At 40.9% G+C, this 20,034-nt stretch overlaps 1 protein-coding gene across 6 annotated transcripts in view; it reads right to left on the reverse strand.

The window, feature by feature from the left end:
• Positions 1 to 20,034, reverse strand: part of LOC140729669 (potassium voltage-gated channel subfamily A member 4-like) — a 254,785-nt gene that overhangs the window by 185,332 nt on the left and 49,419 nt on the right. Inside the window, exon 3 of one of the 6 annotated variants that reach the window (XM_073049712.1) lies at positions 12,078 to 12,176. The exons of the other annotated variants lie outside the window; for them this stretch is intronic. The gene's annotated coding sequence lies outside the window, so the exon portion shown is untranslated. The remainder of the gene's footprint in view (positions 1 to 12,077; positions 12,177 to 20,034) is intronic. 6 annotated transcript variants of the gene reach the window in all.

Genomic DNA, 20,034 nt, shown 5'->3' on the forward strand with positions numbered 1-20,034 from the left:
AAGAATACCACAGAAACTGCCATGAATATTAAGCTCAAAATGGTACAAAGGGCAGTGATATATTCCACAGTGAGCACAACACCTTTTGTACATGCTTTGAAAAGAAGAATAACACACCTGTGTGAAACCCTACAGCATCTGGTGACCTTGTGATCTCTGTCTTAGACACCAACGCCAGAATATCCTTCAAGAGGATGAATCTTTGCAAGGCATCAGGACCTGATGGTGTACCAGGCTAGGGACTGAAAATGTGTGCCAACAAATTGGCTGGAGTGTTCAAGGACATCTTCAACCTTCCATTGCTATGGTTAGAGTTTCCCACCTGCTTCAAAAGGGCACCCATCATAATGGTGTCCAAAAAAGAACAGGGTGGGCTGCCTCAACAGATCACTTTTTAGCATTCATATCTATCATAATGCTTTGTGAGGTTGATTATGGCTGGAATTAGCCCCTGGGCCTGCTGCAATTCACCTATGCCACAACAGGTCTACAGCAGACACAATTTCCCTGGTTCCCCATTCTATTTTGGTTTACAGAGTCAGCCACAAAACATATGTTAGGCTGTTGTTTATTGATTACAGTTTGGCATTCAGCATCATCATCAAGGTTCAAAACCTGGGCTTCAGAACTACACTGCAACTGGATCCTCGACTTCCAGCAGTCAGTGTGGATCAATAGTAACATTTCTTCCCTGATAATCAACACAGGAGCACCTCAAGGATGCATGCTTAGCCCACTGCTCTACCCTCTCTACACTGATGACTGCACAGTTCAAACACTATCTAGAAATTCACTGATGACTCCACTGTTGTTGGTAGAATCTCTGATGGTGGCAGGGAGATGTACAGGATTGAAATAGATTGGCTGATTGAGTGGTGTCACAACAACAACCTTGTACTTAACATCAGAAGTGATTGTGGACTTAAAAAGAAGCTGGGAGAACACATAATAACCTCTATTGAGGTGATCAGTTTCAAGTTGTTGGGCATCAACATCTCAGAAGGTCTATTTTAAGCCTCCAAAATAACATGCCAATGGCTCTACTTCATTGGGAGATTAAGGGAATTCAGTATGTAACCATAGAATTATACATTTCTATACATGAATGATAGAGAGCATTTTGATTGGTTGCATCACAGCCTGGCATGGAGGCTCCAATGCACAGGATCACAGGAGGCTGCAGAGGGTTGTAACTCAGCCAGCTCCATCAGAGGCACAGCCCTCCCCATCATTGAGGACATCTTCAAGAAGCAGAGCCTGAAGGCAGCGTACAAAACTAAGGACCCTCCTCTTCACCTTAGTATTTCTGAAAGGTCCGTGAACGTTACTTTATTATTCCTTTCTGTAATTTATTGTAATATTATTACCTCTGCATTGCACTGCTACTGAAAAACAACACATTTCATGTCATATACTGTAAGTCGGTGTAAATAAATATGATTCTGAATGATTACTTTGTCTTGGAAAACTAGAAGATCCTGTTGATGGGCCAGACCTCCAAAACAAAGGTCTGAATCTATTGCACAGAAAGTGTAAGTTCCATTTGGTGCAAATAAAATCTTTGTTGAAAATGCAATTGATGAACGTGTGCCAGATTAAACCTGGAGCAATTCTAGAAAGACCATTCACTTAGTGTAGAAGTATATCAGAAAGAGAGAAAATGTAAACATAATTTAAAGAACAATGAACAATACAGCACAGTATAGGCCAGTTGGCCCACAATGTTGTGCCGACCCTTAAACCCTGCCTCCCATATAACCCTCCACCTTAAATTCCTCCATATACCTGTCTAGTAGTCTCTTAACATACTTACATATTTACACAGTTAATTGGCACAATCTGTGTATTGTGTTTTCAAATTTTATTTTAATTTCAGTAGTTAAATAGTTTTGAAAGAGTTTAGAAACATTGAATTTCTTTGATAATTTTTACATCTTACCTTATTGGTGTTATTTTAAGGAATATAACTGTAATTTCAGGAACTAATTGTCCCACAAATTTTAACTTCAGCAGTTCTACTGCAGTGCAAGTATATCACTCCTAAGGAGTCTAAACTGTACTCCTGGTATGGTCTGAACAACTTGCATAGTTATAGCAAGCTGCTCCTCTTTTGGCAAGCAAACAAGTATAGCTCATGTATAAAATAAGCACAGACAAGATGTCAAGAGTTGAGATAGAAATTAAGCAAGACCTAGTTTAGGAAAAAGGTGGGTGGAGGAGTCCTGGCATACAGTCTCAACTTCACATTCAAAGACTTTTATCAGATCCTTGTTTTTCTTGAAATAGAGAGGCAGCAAGGTTTAAGCAACTAGTGGGTAGCTAGGAAAATGAGTTAAGGGTTTCCTTGTAGAATGAACTTTCCACTGTGCCTGGTTTTAGCAGAAAAATATGAGGTCAATTAGCACTCCTTGTCACCAGCCACATCTAAAGTGTGAAGAAACCAGAAATGGTCTAGTTATTGCTTAACCAAAGTTATAGTAAATTTGTCTTTGCACAGTCCTGTTGCAACAAAATGACAATTTTCATGACACATAGGTCAGTGATAATTATGATTCTGAAGTCATCATTTGTTATTCTTTATGCTAAAGTGCATCACTTTACAGTTCTCTGTATTCAGTTTCAGTTACCACTTGTCTGTCCATTCAGCCAACCTGTATATCTCATGTATGACTCATTCACCATAATTTTACCAAAGGTTTTTCTTATTTTGTCATTTGGAAATTTTTTCCTATCAAAAATTAGTGGCCCCCAGGAATCACCACTAATTACAATCTCCAAAATGCAAAACAGTCACTATTACCAACTACTATCTGTTTTTCGAGACAACTCAACTTTGCCACTGATTTAATTAGTCAAAGCATCATAGAAGTACCAATGTTTGCTTTTTTTTGCTGGTGGGGGAGGGGGATTGTTGCTTGCTGCCACTTACACGTGGGAAGGAGGGGAGCTGGGGGGTACTTTGGGGTTCTTACATTTATCTTGTTCATTCTATGGGGCAATTCTCTGTTTTCATGGATGTTTGCGAAGAAAAAGCATTTCAGGATGTATATGGTATACAGTTCTCTGACATTAAATTGGACCTTTGAACCTTTGAAGTGCAGCACAGAGAAAGGGCCCTCCAGTGTCATCCAGTGCATGTCAAAAACCATTTGAACTGCCTACTCCCATTGATTTGCACCAGGACTATAACCCTCCATACCCCTTCCCTTTATATATCTATCTAAATTTCTCTTAAACATTAAAATCAAGCTCACATGGACCACTTGTGCTGGCAGCTGTTTCCACCATCCCATGACCCTCCGAGTGAAGATGTTTCTCCTCATGTTCCCCTTAAACTTCTCACTTTTCACCCTTAACCCATGACCTCTGGTTGTAGACCATCCAACCTCAGTGGAAAAAGCCTTCTTGTATTTACCTTATCTATACCCCTCATAATTTTGTAAACTTCTATCAAATCTCCCCTCAATCTTCTATGTTCTAAAGAATGCAGTCCTAACCTATTCAATCTTCCCTTGTAACTCATGTCTTCAAAACCCAGCAACATTCTTGTAAATTTTTTCTGCATTCTTTCAACCTTGTTTACAACTTTCCTGTAGGTATATGACCAAAACTGCACACAATTAGGCCTCACTAACGACTTATACAACTTCAACATAATATCACATCTTCTGTACTCAATACTTTAATTTATGAAGGCCAACTTGTGAAAAACTTTCTTTATAATCCTTATCTATCTGTGATGCCACTTTCAACAAATTATTTACCTGTATTCCCAGATTCATTTGTTCTACCACACTCCTCAGTGCCCTACCATTCACTGTGTAAAACCTACCCTGGTTGGCCCTACATGGTGCAAAACCTTGGACACATCTGCATTAAATTCCATCTGCCATCTTTGCAGATGATGCAGTTTCCTCTGCAAGCCATGACAGCCTTCTTCACTATCCAGTACACCCCAAATTTTGGAGTCATCCACAAATTTGCTGATCCAGTTAACCATATTACCATCCAGATAAAGAGGACAAACAACAAAGGACCCAGCACCAATCCATGTGGCACATCATTAGTGGCAGGCTACCAGTCAGAGAGGCAAATCTCTACTACTACTCTCTGGCTTCTCCCACAAAGTCAATGTCTAATCTAATTGACTACCTTATCCTAAATGCCGAGTGACTGAACTTTCTTGACCAGCCTCCAAAGCAGGATACTGTCAAATGCCTTGCTAAAGTCCATGTAGACAAAATTCATTGCCTTGCCTTCATCCACATTCCTGGTAACTTCCTTGAAAAGTTATATAACATGGGTTGGACATGAGCTACCATGCATGAAGCTATGCTATCTTTAATCAGTTCATGTCTATCCAAATATTTATATATCTAGTCTCTTGGAATACCTTCCAATAACTTTCCCACAACTGATGTCAGACTCACTGGCCTATAATTGCCTGGTTTCTATTTAGAGCCTTTTTTTTAAAACAGTGGAACAACACTGGCTATCCTCCAAACCTCTGGTACCTCCCCGTCACTAACGATGATTTAAATATCTCTGCTAGGGTCCTGGCAATCACTGCAGTTGCCTCACATAGGGTCCGAGGGAACATCTTGTCAGGCCTTGGGATTTATCCAGCCTAATTTGCCTCAGAGTAGCAAGCACCTCCTACTCTGTAACCTGTACAGGTTCCTTGAATTTGATGCTGCTGTTAATTCTGTTAACTAGGCTTTTGTGTGGGACTTTGAAAACTTATTTCCATAACATCTACTGCATTCCCTTTGTCAAACTTCTTTATTACCTCTTCAAAAAATCCTATTAAGTTAGTCAAATATGATCTGCCTTTGAATAAATTTATGCTGGTTCTCCTTTAAGTCATATTTCTCCAATGTTTACAGTGATTAAAATCCACATCCTATTACAACTGAAAGCCACTTCCAAATGATACAGTAAAATAACTTTTCAGTTCAGCCCACACAACAGGAGGAATCTCAAACAAATCAATTCTGACGCATTAGCAATTCACAAAACTTATTAACTTAGGTTCTCCCGATAAAATGATACCAGAAAATATTTGAATCATTCAGTGGATTTCCCAAACAAGTGATAAGCATGAAAATTGACTATCCTGGGACTGTGATGTGAGCTTTGGACAATCTTTGCAGAGGAAATTATATTCTGTATTTTCCAGAGTTTTAAAATCTTCCCCCAAATCTTTAAATATTGGTTCATAGATATTGATTAAACTATCAGAATCAGGTGTAATATTACTGGCATATGTCATGGTTGTTGTTTTGCAGCAGTAATACATAGTAATAAAAGAACTATAAAATACAAACGTCGACAGCACTTCTTCCTATAGATGCTGCCTGACCTGCTGCGTTCCACCAGCATTTTGTGAGTGAGGCTAGTGCCTATGATGGAGCTGGCTAAATTTGCTGAATTCTGCAGCTTTTAACAATCCTGTGCAGTGGTACCTCTATACCATACAGAGATGCAACCTGTTAGAATGCTCTCTATGGTACATCTGTAGAAATCTGCGAGAGTCTTTGGTGACATACTAAGTCTCTTCAAACTCCTGATGAAATATAGCTGCTATCTTACATCAATATGTTGGATCTAGGGTGGATCTTCAGAGATGTTGACACCCAGGAACTTGAAATTGCTCACCATTTACACTACTAATCCCTTGATGAGAACTGGTTTGTGTTCTCCTGACTTCTACTTTCACAATCAATCCTTGGTCTTACTAACATTAAGTACAAGATTGCATCCACTCAAAAAACTGATCCATCTCACTCCTGTATGCCTCCTCATCACCATCTTAAATTCTGCCAACATTAGTTGTGTTATTGGCAAATTTATAGATGGTGCTTGAGCTGTGCCTATCCACACAGTTGCAGGTACTGTCATAGAGCAGTGGGCTAAGCATGCATCCTTGAGGTGCACCAGTGTTAATTGTCAGTGAGGAGGAGATGTTATTTCTGAACTGTACCGAATGTGGTCTCCCGATAAGAAAGTCAAGAATCCATCTGCAGAGGGAGGTACAGAGTCCCAAACTTTGTAGTTTGTTGATTAGTACTGTGGATATGATGAGGTTGAACACTGAGCTTTAATCAATAAACAACAGTCTGATGTAAGTCTGAGCTGTTATCAATATACGCTCGGTAGAGGATGGTGCTCGGAGAAGCTGTGCCGGAGGGGATGGTCAGCGGCTCGGAGGTTCTTTTTTTTTATCAATTATGCTATTGTTTGCACTGTTGTAACTATATGTTGTAACTATGTGGTTTTGTGAAGGTCTTGTAGCTTTAGTTTTTGGTCTTGTTTTGTCTGGTGGATTTGGAGCTCCTTTCCTAAAATGGTAGTGCGACATTAATATGCAGCAACCTCTCCGGACTCTGGATTGGGGATTGCCAAATGTTATGTGGATTTTCTGGTGTAGTCTGTTTTGTCATATGCTTTTGTGATATCATTCTGGAGGAACGTTGTCTCATTTTTTAACTGTATTGCATTTGTGGTTTCTAAATGACAAATAAACTGAATCTGAATAAACAGCAGCATGACATACAAGCTGAATATAATACAAGCTGAAAATATTAAATTATAAAGTTGAGTTTGTTATTGCATGTACAAGCATATATATGCACAGGTGCAATAAAAAACTTACAGGAGCATTAAGGCATATAGCAGCAAACAGGTGTCCCCCACTTTACAAAGGTAGGGCATTCCTATGAAACCTTTCTTAAGCCGAAATGGCGTAAAGCAAAGAACCATTAATTTATATGGGAAAAATGTTTGTAAAAACGAAAATCCTCTTTGTGATGCAAAATCAGGTTACTAATGTAGGTCTTTTGTAAAAGCGAAGTGGCGTAAAGCGAACATTCGCAAAGCAGGGGACACCTGTATATGCAATACTCACAAGAAAAAAATAAATTGTACACAATTTGTATAAGATAACATAATTAGAACAGAAAGAAACAAAGTACATGTTTTGCAAAGTGGTCACAGTATTGCTATACTGAGGTAATGATTAGAGTTGTGCAGGTTAATTAAAAAACTAAACGATTGAAAAGAATTAGACATTCTTGAAACTGGTGGTCTGGGACTTCAAGCTTCTGTAACTCCTAACAAATGGCAGCTATAAGAAGATGGCATTGTCTGGATGGTGGGAATCTCTGACATACGTTGCCTTCTTAAGGCAGCACCTTATATAGAAGCTATGGATGGTAGTGAGGATGCACCCATGATGTATTAGGGTGTATCCACTACTCTCTTCAGCTGCTTGTGTTCCTGTGCATCCTAATTGCTGTACCAGATCATGATGTAACCAGTCAGGATACTTTCAACAGTACATCTCTAGAATTTCTTTAGCATGCTTGGAGACATGCCGACCCGCTAATGAAGTAAAAATGCTGGCGTACATTCCTTATTCTTGCATCAATGTACTGGGCCAAGAAAAAAATCATCTGATATGGGTGAAGGACAAGAATTTAAAGCTACTGACTCTTCCACTACCAATCAATCCCCAATGTAGCTGGTACATGTTCACCCTCCTTCCCCTTTCTGATATCAACAGTCAGCTCTCTAGTTTTACTGATGTTGAGCTGGAGGTGATTGTTGCATTATCACTCAAACAGTTGTCCTATCACACTCCTTTAGGCAGACTCATCATTACCTGGAGACATGGGGGTTCATATGAATGTGTCATAGTTCTCCTTATCAAAGTGTACATAGAAAGCACTGCCCTCACCCGGGCGTGATGGAACACTGCCACTTGCAAGAGGTAATATCACTGCTCTGCCAAGCTGTTGAGTGTTCGTCCATCTGTGATTCCAGTTTATTCAGAGAAAGATTCACAAGAATGATTCCAGGAATGAAAGGGTTACCATATGAGGAATGTCTGGCAGCTTTTGGGCTGTATTTCCTAGAGTTTAGGAGAATGAGGGGGGATCTCATAGAAACATTCCAAATGTTAAAAGGCCAGAACATATTAGATATGGCAAAGTTATTTCCCATGGTAGGGGAGTCCAGGACAAGACAGCATGACTTCAGGATTGAAGGACATCCATTTAAAAGAGATGTGGAGAAATTACTTTAGTCAAAGGGTGGTAAATCTGTGGAATTTGTTGCCACGAACGGCTGTGGAGACCAAGTCGTTGAGAGCATTTAAGGCAGAGGTAGGTCAGTTCTTGATTAGCCAGGGCATCAAGTGGTATGGGGTGAAGGCAGGGGAGTGGGGATGATTGGAAGAATTGGATCAGCCCATGATTGAATGGCAGAGCAGACTCAATGGGCTGAATGGCCTAGTTCTGCTCCTATGTCTTATGGCCTTATGGTCTAATTCCAAAATTACCTCATTATTCTTGTCATATCTTACTTCTTATTTAACTATGGGTTGCCAGCCCTAAATGCCACAGATGTAGCCCTCAGGAGATTATGAATTTCCTGAATATCCAGGGTTTATGGTTGGGGAAGACTCAATATTTTTGTGCCATTATGAAATGAATGATGACTGTGGCATATTCTTTTATGTTCACAGACAAATCCTTCAACATGCTGCAGTACGTGCACTCGAAGCAATCCTGACTTGGCTCCTCTGTTGTTCAGCCCTTAATAGTCCTTTCACCACACTCTTCAGATTCTGTCTGATTGCGGCAGAAACAGTACAACTAGACAGTTGGAGTTACCAAATTCTGAGTGAACAATGGAGTGCTACACAATCTTTCATTGCTTAGTGCTCCATTCGTCATGGTTTCTGAGTAGCTATCAGTTTAGAAACATAGAAAAACATACAGCACAATACAGGCCCGTCAACCCACAAAGCTGTGCCGAACATGTCCCTACCTTAGAACTATCTAGGCTTTACCCATAGCCCTCTATTTTTCTAAGCTCCATGTAGCCATCCAGGAGTCTCTTAAAAGAGCCAATCATTTCCGCCTCCACCGCCGCCGCTGGCAGCCCATTCCACGCACTCACCACTCTCTGCGTAAAAGTCTTACCCTTGACATCCCTTCTGCACCTACATCCAAGCACCTTAAAACTATGCCCTCTCGTGCTAGCCATTTCAGCCCTGGGGAAAAGCCTCTGATTATCCACATGATCAATGCCTCTTATTATCTTGTACACCTCTATCAGGTCACCTCTCATCCTCTGTCACTCCAAGGAGAAAAGGCCAAGTTCACTCAACCTATTCTCATAAGGCATGCTCCCCAATCCAGGCAACATTCTTATAAATCTCCTCTGCACCCTTTCTATGGTTTCCACATCCTTCTTGTAGTGAGGTGACCAGAATTGAGACAGTACTCCAAGTGGGGTCTGACCAGGGTCCTATATAGCTGCAACACAACCTCTCGGCTCTTAAACTCAATCCCATGATTGACGAAGGCCAATGCACCGTATGCCTTCTTAACCAGAGTCAACATGCGTAGCATCTTTGAGTGCCCTATGGACTCAGACCGCAAGACCCCTCTGATCCTCCACACTGCCAAGAGTCTTACCATTAATACTATATTCTGCCATCATGCTAGACCAAAATCAACCATTTCACACTTATCTGGGTTGAACTCCATCTGCCACTTCTCAGCCCAGTTTAGCATCCTATTTACATCCCGTTCTAACCTCTGACAGCCCTCCACACTATCCACAACACACCCAACCTTTGTGTCATCAGCAAATTTACTAACACATCCCTCCACTTCCTCATCCAGGTCATTTATAAAAATCACAAAGAGTAGGTGTCCCAGAACAGATCCCTGAGGCACACCACTGGTCACCGGCCTCCATGCAGAATATGACCTGTCTACAACTACTCTTTGCCTTCTGTGGGCAAGCCAGTTCTGGATCCACAAAGCAATGTTCCCTTGAATCCCCTTACTTTCTCAATAAGCCTTGCATGGGGCACCTTATCAAATGCCTTGCTAAAATCCATACACACTACATCTACGGCTCTACCTTCATCAATGTGCTTAGTCACATCCTCAAAAAATTCAATCAGGCTTGTAAGGCCCGACTGCCTTTGACAAAGCCATGCTGACTATTCCTAATCATATTATGCCTCTCCAAACGTTCATAAATCCTGCCTCTCAGGATCCTCTCCATCAACTTACCAACCACTGAATTAACACTCACTGGCCTATAATTTCCTGGGATATCCTTACTCACTTTCTTGAATAAGGGAAAAACATCCACAACCCTCCAATCCTCTGGAACCTCTCCCATCCTCATTGATGGTGCAATTGCCAGAGGCTCAGCATCTCCTCTCTTGCTTCCAACAGTAGGCTGGGGTACATCCTGTTCGGTCCCGGTGACTTATCCAATTTGATGCTTTCCAAAAGCTCCAGCACATCATCTTTCTTAATATCTACATTCTCAAGTTTTTCGGTCCCCTGCAAGTCATCCCTACAATCGTCAAGATCCTTTTCTGTAGTGAATACTGAAGCAAATTATTCATTAAGTACTTCCGCTATTTCCTCTGGTTCCATACAAACTTTTCCATTGTCACACTTGATTGGCCCTATTCTCTCACATCTTATCCCCTTGCTCTTCACATACTTGTAGAATGCCTTGGGATTTTCCTTAATTTTGTCTGCCATGGCCCCTTCTGGCTCTCCTAATTTCATTCTTAAGCTCCTTCCTGCTAGCCTTATAATCTTCTAGATTCATATAATTACCTAGTTTTTTGAACCTTTCGTAAGCTCTTCTTTTCTTCTTGACTAGATTTACAACAGCCTTTGTGCACCTTAAGTACCCTACCTTAAGATCTTGTACCCTACCATCGTTTCCACGTCTCACTGGAACATACCTATTCAGAATCCCACGCAAATATCCCCTGAACATTTGCCACATTTCTTCCGTATGTTTCCCTGAGAACATCTGTTTCCAATTTATGCTTCCAAGTTCCTGCCTGATAGCAGGAACTCATAGTTCCCCTTACTCCAATTAAACATTTCCCTAACTTGTCTGTTCCTATCCCTCTCCAATGCTATGGTAAGGGAGATAAAATTGTGATCACTATCTCCAAAATGCTCTCCCACTGAGAGACCTGACACCTGACCAGGTTCACTTCCCAATACCAGATCAAGTACAACCTCTCCTCTTGTAGGCTTATCTACATATTGTGTCAAGAAACCTTCCTGAACACACCTAACAAATTCCATCCCATCTAAACTCCTCACTCAAGGGAGATGCCAATTAATATTTGGGAAACTAAAATCTCCCACCACAACAACCATGTTATTATTACTCCTTTCCAGACTCTGTCTCCCTACCTGTTCCTCGATGTCCATGTTACTATTGGGTAGCCTATAAGAAACACCCAGTAGAGTTATTGACCCTTCCAATTCCTAACTTCCACCCAAAGAAACTCCGTAGATGACCCCTGTTTAAGTATTGTATTTGATTTGGTACACTATTTATATACAATTTTCAGCATCAAAAGTAGTTAGTCTCATACGAATACTTTACCATGTAAAGTTCATATCCTCGGATCCTAAACATGAACAGTCTATGCTTTGTGTATTGGGATTCATGGATTTAAAATAGCAGGCTTGAACATTAAATTAGGCTTTCTTTGAAATAGCTATACTGCATTTTTTTTAATATCTGAGAAACCACATACATTTCCACAATGGCAAACAAGAGAAAATCTGCAGATGCTGGAAATCCAAGCAATACAACTAAAGTGCTGGAGGAACTCAGCAGGCCAGGCAACAACTATGGAAAAGAGTACAGTAAATGTTTCAGGCCGAGACCCTTTACTAGTTCTACAATATTTTATTTTAAAGAAAAATCTAAGTACTCATGAACTGGTCTCAAGTCAATAGTTTTACTTTAGATATAATTAAAATTAAATAATATACAACAATAAACATTTAAACTTAATACTTTTAACATTTATTTGAGAATTATCTTTTTCTTTGGTTTGCTGACAATACAACCATTGTTGGCAGAAATTAGATGGTGAGGAAAGGATGTACCGGTATGGGGTATATCAGTTAGTTGATATCACAGCAACAACCTTCTACTCAACATCAGTAAGACCAAAGAACTAATTGTGGACTTCAGAAAGAGTAAGACGAGGGTATACACACCAGTCCTCAGAGCGACCAGAAGTGGAAACGAGAGCAATTTCAAGTTCCTGGGTGGCAATATATCTGAGGATCTAACCTGGACCCAACATGTCGATGCAGCTACAAAGAAAGCATGACAGTGGTTATATTTGATTTGGAGTTTTAGAAGATTGGGTATATCAGCAAAAACACTCAAAAATTTCTACAGATGTACTGTGAAGAGCATTCTAACTGTCTGCATCACTATCTGGTATGGGGCGGGGTGGTGAGGGCTACTGCACAGGGTCAAAGTAAGCTGCAAAGAGTTATAAATTTAGTCAGCTCCATCATGAACACTAGCCTCCTTAGTATCCAGGATATTTTCAAGGAGCAATACTTCAATAAGGCAGTGTCCATCATTAAGGACCTCCATCACCCCAGGTCATGCCTTGTTCTCATTACTACCATCAGGATGGAGGCACAGAAGCCTGAAAGCACACACTTAACAATTCAGGAACAACTTCTTCCCCTCTGCCATCCAAATTCTGAATGGGCATTGAACCCATGAACACTACCTCTAGCTTCTTTCCCCTCCCTCCACCTTTATATTCAGGCATCTTCCACCTTTCTTCCCAGTCCTGAAGAAGGGTCTGGGCTCAAAATGTCGACTATTTACTCTTTTCTATAGTTGCTGCTTGACCTGCTGAGTTCCTCCATCATTTTGTGTGTGTTCCTTTGGATTTCCAGCATCTGTAGACTTTCTCATGTATATGAGACTCTTTATTTTCAGGTTCTACATTAGAGTGCCAAGTTACTACATAAACTATTCTTAAGGGCTGTCAACATTACAATTCATTGTCAAGCTCCATTTCTTCAAGCATCTGAGCAATGCTATCAGCCCATTCTCCCATAATTTCCCATTTACCAATTCTCAATTGTCAGGCAACTCAATGTATGTCACCATATACAAACTTAAGATTCATTTTCTTGCAGGCATTTACAGGAAAGTAAAATACAGTAGAATTTGTGAAACATTATATATACATAAACAAAAAATGACAAGCAACCTATGTAAAAAAGGAGACAAATTGTGCAAATAAAAGTAAATAAATACTGAGAATAGTTGTAGAGTCCTTGAAAATGAGTCTATAGGTTGGAGAGTCAGTTCAGCATTCTAGTGAGTGAAGTTGCCCACAATGGGTCAGAAGTGTGATATTTACAACTGGTCCTAAATCTGATGGTGTGGCTCCTCCTGCCTGATGGTAGTAGTGTGGTGAACTACATATACCTGTCTGGACTGCTCCTGTGGCTCCTCCCACAGACCCCTGCTGACTGCTCCTGTGACTCCTCCCACAGACCCCTGTATAAAGGCGATTGAGGCCTGAGCCCGGCTTCATTCTCCAGGATGTAGTGTTGTTCATTCTTCCAGTCAATAAAAGCCGATATCTCGCTTTTTACATCTCAGAGTGAGTTATTGATGGTGCATCAAGTAGCGAGAAGAGAGGACAGCCTGAATGATTGGGGGGGTGGGCCTGATGGGGGTTGCTGCTTTCTTGTGGCAGTACTCCTTGTAAATGTGCTGAACAATGGATTTGCCTGTGACGGACCACCATTTTCTGTCGATTTTTTCATTCCTGGGTATTGATGTTTGCACTCAAGATGGCGCCGCATATGGTGGCCATGTAGTCAGCTCCATTCCAAATCTACAGTATACTACTAATTTCTATGATTTTCTTAGCTTTTTCTGTTCAAGTAGCTGATAGTCACATCAGATACGATAGAATAACCCTTCTGAACATCGGAAAGACAGCATTTACCTACTATATGCCACCTTTCCTACACTGGGATCACCTGCTTGCGCGATCCATGGGAAAATCTTTCACTGCCACTACCTCGGGAGACGCCCTGGTGAGGCTGAGATGGAATGCAAATTGGCCACCGCTCCGTAGAATACTCCTGGTTAGCATTCAGTCCCTGGGCAACAAGCTTTGTGAAATGAGAGCCAGAATCTCCTATAAGTGGGAAACAAAGGAATGTGTTTCGTGGAGACCTCTGGGTTCCCCTGTTCTAGGTGGATAGGTCGAAAAACCTCACTGGGAAGAGTAAAGAGGAGGGGTATGCCTCATAGTCAACAATGCTTGGTGCAACCCCCAGAATGTGCATGCACTCAAATCCTTTTGTTGCCCAGACCTGGAATACCTGGTACTGCTGTGCAGACCCTACCGGCTATCTAGGGAGTTCACAGCTGTTATCATCACAGCTGTGTATATTCCACTGCAGGCTGATACTGACTTGGCTCTCAAGGAGCCGTACGAGACCATAAACACACTGAAGACTATACACCCAGAGGCTGCCTTCATTGTTGCCGGTGACTTTAATCGAGCATCACTGACGAAAGTCTCTCCAAAGTTTTGTCAGCACATCCAGGTGAGCACTCGTGGAGATGGGATACTTGACCACTGTTACACTCCCTTCCGCAATCCTTACGAAGTTCTCCTTCACCCAGCTTTTGAAAAATCAGACCCTGCTTTGATGACGTTGACTGGAATGTCTTCCATGATGAGGATGTCTTCTAGTTCACTGATGGAGTCACGTGCTTCATCTGGAAGTGCATCAACCATGTTGTCCCCCAGAAGTCAGTTAGGGTCTTCACAAACCAGAAACCCTGGATCAATAGTTCAGTGCGAGCAGCACTTACAGTGCGACACCAAGCTTACATCACTGGCGATCAGCGAGAGCTCAAGAGAAGCAGCTATGACCTGCGCAAAGCTATCAAGGCTGCGAAACAACAATACAGGGGCAAAATTGAACCAAGATTCACAACGAATAGCACATGTGACTTGTGGCAAGAGCTGCATACCATCACAGCCTTCAAAGCCTAACATTGTGGTGCCACAACATTGCCATCTCTCTCCGAGATGAGCTCAATTGCTTTTATATTTGGTTCAATGTCGCTAACTCTGAGCCTCCAGGAAAAGCCACCACTACAACCTGCAATCTGGTCATCTCTGAGGCTGAAGTACGCAGGTGTTTCGAACGGGTGTACAGTCACAAGGCTGTGGGACCGGACAGCATCCCAGGGCGAGTACTCAGGATGTGCACAGCACAACTGGCAGGTGTGTTTACTGACATTTTTAATCTCTCACACTCCCAGTGTAGAGTGCTCTCCTGCTTCAAATTATCCAGCATTGTCCCTGTACCAAAAAAGACCGAGGTAACTTGCCTGTACGACTTGCGTCCTGTCGCACTCACCTCAATAATAAGCAAGTGCTTTGAGAGGCTGGTCAAGGAGTACATCTGCAGCTTGGTACCACCCAACTAGACCCCTACAATTCGTCTACCAACATAACCGATCTACAGACGACACAATAGCCACTGCTCTACATGCCATCCTTACACATCTGGAGAAGAAGGATGCTTATGTGAGAATGCTGTTCTTAGACTACAGCTCAACATTCAACAACATAATTCCATCCAGGCTCGACAAGAAACTCAGAGACCTTGGCCTTGACCCTGCCTTGTGCAGCTGGATCCTGGACTTCCTGTCAGATCACTAGCAGGTGTTAAGAGTGGGCTCCCTCACCTCCACCCCTCTGACTCTCAATACAGAAGCCCCTCAGGGCTGTGTACTAAGTCCCCTCCTTTACTCCCTGTATACCCATGATTGTGAAGCCACCCACAGCTCTAATCTGCTAATTAAATTTGCCGACGACACTACATTGATTGGCCTCATCTCAAACAATAACGAGGTGGCCTACAGGGAAGTAGTCATCTCCCTAACACAGTGGTGTCAAGAAAACAACCTCTCCCTCAATGTCGTAAAAACAAATGAGTTGGTTGTGGATTACAGGAGGAATAGAGATGGGCTAACCTCCATTGACATTAATGGACCTGGGTTTGAGAGCGTAAACAGCTTAAGTTCTTCGGCATCCACATCACTGAGGACCTCACGTGGTCTATACACACCAGCTGTGTGGTGAAAAAGGCACAATGGTGCCTCTTTCAGTTCAGACAGTTGACAAAGTTTGGTATGGGCCCTCAATTCCTAAGAACTTTCTACAGGGGCACAGTTGAGAGCATCCTGACTGGCTACATCACTGCCTGGTATGGGAACTGTACCTCTCTTAATCACAGGATTCTGTAGAGTGGTGTAGACAGCCCAGCTCATCTGTAGTTGTGAACTTCCCATGATTCAGGACATTTACAAGGACAGGTGTATAAAAAGGCCACGTAGGATCATTAGGGACCCGAGTCGCCCAACCACAATCTATTCCAGCTGCTACGATCCAGGAAACGGTACCGCAGCATAAATGCCAGGACCAACAGGCTCCAGGACAGCTTCTTCCACCAGACCATCATACGGATTTAAGTGAACTCTATGTTACATTGACTGTTCTATTTATTATAAATTACTATGATTGCACATTTAGACTGAGGCATAATGTAAACATTTTTACTCCTCATATATGTGAAGGATGTAAGAAATAAAGTCAATTCAATACCCTATCAAGATGCAACCAATCAGGATGATCCGCACTATGCATCTATAGAAGTTTGTCAAAGTTTTAGATGATATGACAAATATTTGTAAACTTCTAAAAAGGTAGAGGATTTGTCTTTGTGACTTCACTTACAGTATGTGCAGATCCCAGGTCAGATCCTCTGAAACGGTAATGCCATGAAATTTAAAGTTACTAACCCTATCCACCTCCAATCTCCTAATGAGGAATGGCTCATGGACCTCCAGTCTTTCCTCCTGAAGTCAATAATCATCTCTCTGTTTTTGCTGACATTGAGTGAGAAGTCATTGCTGTAGGACCATTCAACAAGATTTTCAATCTCCTTGCCATATAATTCCTATACTCTTCCTCCCTTGCCCCTGATTCTCCTATCATTTATCCACACAATGGATAATTACATCAATAAACCTACCAGCACATCTTTGGTAAGTGGAAAGACCTAGGAGAACATCCCCCCTTCCTCCCAACAGAATCACCAGAAAAACAAGCAAACTCAACAGAGATAGCACTGGAGATCAGGATTGAACTACAATCTCCAGAGCTGTAAGGCATTAATAACGGCAACTATGCCACCAAAGGTAACAAAGGAAGGGAGAAAAGCTGGGACAAGAATGGCACTACAGGCTAAGGTTGTAAAATGAAAGAGCAGTCTCATGAGCCATATAACTTATACACATATTTAAAATGATAGCAAACATTCAGGCACAGAAGAGCGAATTTCCAAATACTACTTCAATTGGAAGTCCCTTCCAAACAGCACACAACATAAAATAAATTATCTTAACAGCCTAAACATGGGAAAAATATCAAATAAATCAGCAATGTGGCATTAGTATAATGAAAAGTATGTCGTTTCTTAGACTTTTCTAATTAAACAATGCAGAAGATGGTTAATTTCCAATCAAATGAAAAAATATGCATATTGGCAAATTTTCAGTATGTTCAATATATTTTGGACAGAGGATGAAAGGGACAAACAAACATCATTATTTGAATGCATATGAAAATGGAGGGAGTTCTACTTTAAATGCATTGGAATGGACTAGATGGAACGAAGGGGCTATTTCTGTACTGTACTTTACTATAACTCTATGACAATACCTCAATCATTAACATATCACACATTCAACTCAAGAATAACTATTAAAATAGGAGATCAGAGATTTTGCCAGTACAACTGGATCTCATGGTCTTTTTGTTCCATACATGTATTCCAATGGTCTCACTAATAAGGAGTATTCCTTTCATTTCTGCTCTGAGACACAATGCCCATACCCCATGAACAATTTAAGATATTGTCAGCCAATTGGTAGATGTTCTAGCCATGTAAGCTATAACAGACGGTTCTACAAGTATGACTACATTAAAGAAGTACGGTATATAATGTATCTTCTACAGATGTTTAACTTTCGACAAAATAGTGTTTAAAGAACTAGCAAATCATAATTCTTGTATTCTTGAATAAATTGTAATATATGCCATTGCATCTAAATATTATTAACATAAGAAGAAAATCAAATTCTGACCCATTTTTCCTTCTCGGGCTGTAATATTAAAAACTGCAATTAATCAAGTTTTCAATTAAAATTTTTAAAGTTTTACATCATTTTGAAGAGATCCAATGACACTGCATTGATAGTTTAGGACACAATTGAAGTCCTGTAATGTGATTCTAAAAGCTCAAGACTAATCATGATTAAATGCATGCAGTGTCACCTGCCCTTTGATAATATTACGATGTTGTACATTTCAAGTTCTTGTTGTAAGGTAAACCATCTTCACATTTAAATTACAGAAGGTTTGGATCAAATTTACATCTAATTCCTTATTAATAATGGTATGACAGGTTAGTAAGCAACTGAGGTATTTAACATCTTATTTCAGTGCAATGGAACACAAATATGCTTTCTTCCTAGCTGAAAATAAAATTTCAAATTGATTGAGGAAATGGGGTGGGAAGATCTTTTACAACTTCTTAATCCAAAAATAGTTTCTCTAATTTTCCTTTATTGATTAGCACACAGAGAATATAGCTATAGATAGAAATAAAACCTAGTGGTCCCCACTATTTCTGTGTTTGTGCAGTATTGGAGTATTGCCATGGATTAGTGGAAAAAAGTACACAAAGAATAGGGACTTGAATAAGGTTTTGAATACTACAGGTAATTTTCATTACAATATAATGATGAGTTGAGAAAACCAGCAGGTAGCTGTTGTTACTCCCCAAAAAGTTAAACACAGAATAATTTCATAAGTAATACTTCTTTTGGAGTTTATGAAGATTCAGCATGACATCTAACACTTCGACAAACTTCTATGGATGTGTAGTGGAGAGTATATTGACTGGCTGCATCACTGCCTGGTATGAAAACACCAATGCCTTTGAACCAAAAATCCTACAAAAATTAGTGAATAAAGCCCAGTCCATCACGGATAAAAGCCAGCCCCACCATTAAGCACACCTGCATGAAACAATGTCACAGGAAAGCAGCATCAGAGACCCCTATCACCCAGGACATGCTCTTCTTTTGCTTCTGCCATCAGGAAGGTGGTACAGGAGCCCCAGAACTCACACTACCAAGTACAGGAACAGTTACTTCTCCTCAACTATCAGGTCCTTGAACCAGGGGATAACTTCACTTGTCCCACCACTGAAATGTTCCCACAACCACTGGACTCACTTTCAAGGACTTATGTTTTCAATATTTATTGCTTATTTATAATAATAATAATTATTATTAGTTCTTTTTTGTATTTGCACCCTTTTGTTGTCTTCTGCACTCTGGATGAATGCTAAAGTTGGGTGGTCTTTCATTGATTCTGTTATAATTATAATTCTATAAATTTATTGAGCATGCCCAACAGACACAGAGAAGACACAGACAATCTCCCAGATGTAATAGTGGCCAGAGGACCTAGGGTAATGGAGGAACTGAAGGAAATTCACATTAGGCAGAAAATGGTGTTGAGTAGACTGATGGGACTGAAGGCTGATAAATCCCCAGTACCTGATGGTCTGCATCCCAGGGTACTTAAGGAGGTGGCTCTAGAAATTGTGGATGCATTGGTAATCATTTTCCAATGTACTATAGATTCAGGATCAGTTCCTGAGGATTGGATAGTAGCTAATGTTATCTCACTTTTTAAGAAAGGAGGGAGAGAGAAAACAGGGAATTATAGACCAGTTAGCCTGACATCCGTGGTGGGGAAGATGCTGGAGTCAATTATAAAAGATGAAGTAGCGACACATTTGGATAGCAGTAACAGGATCGGTCCGAGTCAGCATAGATTTACAAAGGGGAAATCATGCTTGACTAATCTTCTGGAACTTTTTGAGGATGTAACTATGAAAATGGACAAGGGAGAGCCAGTGGATGTAGTGTACCTGGACTTTCAGAAAGCCTTTGATAAGGTCCCACATAGGAGATTAGTGGGCAAAATTAGATCACATGGTATTGGGGGTAGGGTACTAACATGGA

Source organism: Hemitrygon akajei, chromosome 6, assembly GCF_048418815.1.
Source record: "Hemitrygon akajei chromosome 6, sHemAka1.3, whole genome shotgun sequence".
NCBI classification, from domain to species: domain Eukaryota; kingdom Metazoa; phylum Chordata; class Chondrichthyes; order Myliobatiformes; family Dasyatidae; genus Hemitrygon; species Hemitrygon akajei.